At 51.5% G+C, this 3224-nt stretch overlaps 1 non-coding gene across 1 annotated transcript; it reads right to left on the bottom strand.

Moving 5' to 3' along the window:
* Positions 1 to 2490: 2490 nt before the first annotated feature.
* Positions 2491 to 2597, bottom strand: LOC140692276 (U6 spliceosomal RNA). Its single transcript, XR_012067846.1, has one exon. It is a non-coding gene; the product is annotated as a U6 spliceosomal RNA (small nuclear RNA).
* Between the last annotated feature and the right edge of the window lie 627 nt (positions 2598 to 3224).

The following is a 3224-nucleotide window of genomic DNA, read 5'->3' as shown; positions in this document are numbered from 1 at the left end:
TTCCCTCCCTCCTCCCTACCCCCCCAACCCCTACCTTCACAGGGCCTCATAGATTGCAATCGGTTTCCATGAAATGTGATGAAGAGGGAATGAAGTTTAGAATGATATCCCCATGCCATCGAAACCTTCTTCCCCAGGGATAGCGAGTTATTTGTGGTTGTGTTTGTTTTTGTTTTTCTTGTTGTTGTTTTGGGGTGCAACGAGGGCACAGGAGGCGTTGGGAGTGAGGGTGATGTTTCTCTTTCTGTCTGTCTCCTCCTTAGGAAGGATTTTAAGAGGAGGGAGGACTCACAGAAATCTACCATCTCGTCTCGTACTGCAGCTGTGTTTGAGCTTCCTATACGATCTGGGCGGAACACTCCCCACCCTCACCTCAAGCCGCCATCGCCGCCCCCTCAGCCCCCAGCACCCCCGTCCAGTCCCGCGCTTGGGGCGGTGGTTGGGCATGGGGGGATGTTGGCGGGGTGGTCGTTGGTGGGGGTTGGGGTGGTGGAGGAAACCGGAAAACAGACCACTGTGGCACGTGGCTGACTGGGGCTTCAGGGTGAAGGAGGATGAATAAAATGGCCGGAATTAGGCTAACGGATTGCTTCGTTTTTGGGCGGGGGGGGGGAGGGGAGAGGAGGGGAGGATCATTAGGTCATTCATTCATTCATTCATTTGCTTGGGGGGGGTGTCATTCGGTTTCTTATGCTCGCCCTTAAAACGGTCGACTCTTCTGACTGACCGGTTGCTGCTCACGGTTCCAGGCCCGTTGTTGAAACTGGAAGCTATCGATCTTACTGTTTCTACTGTATTTCAGTCATTGCAAGTCATCATCGTGCTGGGTCTCTGAGTCCTTCTCCGAGGAGAAGGTCGGTCACGGGACTACTGACCTGACAAAATAGCCTGAGTGACCAAGAAGGCCACACCTTGAGTGCTTATGAGATAATGAGATCTAACTGCCAGCCTCTATAGAATGGGTCACCTGGGAGGCATCGTGACACCATGCTGAGTCTTCTGATGAGAAAACGATTCTGTGGATGGTGATCGATGCTTGATTGTTTGAGCTATGGCTCTAGAACCACCCCACCCACTCCATCCCCAAGGTGGGTACACAGTTTTGAAGACGCTAGCCTGCTGTGAATCCCCTTTGCCCGGCAGAGCGATAAAATGACCTCTTTTCTTCTAAGCTCCAAGACCTTGTCTCTGGATTCTTGGGCTCATCGGGGACGGGGGCCGATCTTTCGGCAACAAGCGTGCTTCAGAAACAACGGATGCCCGAGAAGGACACTCTGCCTCTCCCTCTTCTTCCGGGCCTGAAATGGGGAGGAAAAAATATCGCTTCCCCTGGAAGCCGGAGTCCAGAGCCCGCCATCCGGAGGGACTTCTGGCTTGGCCTTCTCCTGGGGTGGGGGGAGGGCACGCCACCGCACGTGTTCTTTGTCAACTCCCCGTTTCTCTCTTCTCGAGTTATCTCTTTGGGAAGGCTCCCACACTGGATGAAAACAGACAGACAGACAGGCTGGTATCTCTCCCTACCCCACCCTTCGCCCCCCAAATGACTGATCTTCTGTCCCATCAAAATCACCACTTGTTTTCCAACGTGGCTTTCTTGGATCCTGGAGGACTGACATCAACTTAGAGCCAAGATGGGCACAGAACTGAAGGACCTTCTCGGCTGGCCTAAGAAGTCTGTCATCGTGATGTGGGAGGTATTCTTCGAGGGACCTATCTGACTAAGTGCTTGACGGCCTTTTGGACTTTGAACCAACTTGGAGATAGGAACTAGGATGAGAGGGCCCCCGAAATAGCTCAGCAAACTCTTCTCCACCCTTAGAAGAGAGACAGACAGATAGACAGACAGACAGAGAAAGAGAGAGAGAGAGAGAGAGAGACAGACAGACAGACAGGCAGACAGACAGACAGTGTGTGTGTGTGTGTGTGTGTGTGTGTGTGTGTGTGTGTGTCTGTCTGTCTGCCTGCCTGTCTGTCTGTCTGACGGTCTGTCGGTCTGTCTGCCTGCTTATTGTAGGAACTCTCTGTCAATGGAAGTATAGTTGACTTACAATGTTGTGTTCATTTATGACGTACGGCATAGTGATTCACTTATTCACACACACACACACACACACACACACACACACACACACACGTATACTTTTTCAGGATAGGTTATTACAAGCTATTGAACATAGTTCCCTGTGCTAGACAGTAGGACCTACTTGTGTACCAGGTTTGTATAGGGTGGTTTATATCTGCTAATCCCAAACTCCTGATTTATCCCTCCGCCTTACCCCGTTCCTCCACCCTACCCTGTCCCCTGTGTTAACCATCGGTTTCTTTTCCATGTCTGCGAGTCCAGTCTGTTTCTGTTTTGTAAATAGGTTCCTTGGAGTCTTTTTAAAATGGAGTTATTTATGTATGGATGGGTGTCTTGACTTACTTTCAGATCCCACCTAGAAGTGATGGCATAGGATATCTGTCTTTCCCTGGGTGACTGACTTCACTAAAACTATGGAACGCTTCACGCATGGGCGTGTGTCGTCCACGTTCAGGGGCCGTGCTGATCTTCTCTGGATGGTTCCCATGTTAGTCTATGTCCTGTGGCAGCAAGCGCTTTCCTTAGGGTTTTTGTCTCAACCTGAAAGCCAGCCCGGAGACTGAAGGTCTTCTAGTTGCGTCCACTATCTGCCTAGGACCCTCTCCACGAATGTTTCCCATTTTCTCTCACCCTTTTGCCTTGGCATCATTGAGTACGAAAACGCTCCGTCTCCTGAAGCCTTGCAGACTGAAGCTGGACAACGGGAGGTAAACGTCAGAGAAATGGCCACAACAGCTCCTGTGCAAACCATCCTCGGGCCTGTTTTCGGGGGAGCCGCTCAGAGAGTTGAGCCGAACACCCCAGGACATCATCAGAGGCATTTCAAACTGCTCGAGCCGTTTCGATGACCCCGATGTGTGGAAATCTCCTACCAGACTGACCCCCTACTCCCGGCCCTGAATCTGGTTTCTCATCTGCTCCGACGATTCACCTTTGTGCTGTACTTTGGTTGTCCACACAAGTGCCTCTTAGGCGATACCTGACTGCTTGCTCCCTAGGCCTAGCTTCAGAAGCCCATCGACACCACCGCCTCCTGAGACGAGATACTACAACGGCAACAGTTTCCTTGAACAGACCTGTTCTCAGAACTAAGAAACTGGGTCCATGAAACGCAGGCCCCCTAGGAAACCATTCCCTCCCT

This window comes from Vicugna pacos, unplaced genomic scaffold (assembly GCF_048564905.1).
Source record: "Vicugna pacos unplaced genomic scaffold, VicPac4 SAC-SAT, whole genome shotgun sequence".
In the NCBI taxonomy this organism is placed as follows: Eukaryota; Metazoa; Chordata; class Mammalia; order Artiodactyla; family Camelidae; genus Vicugna; species Vicugna pacos.
The sequence above is the reverse complement of the archived record's forward strand: the minus strand, read 5'-3'. Positions and strand labels throughout refer to the sequence as shown.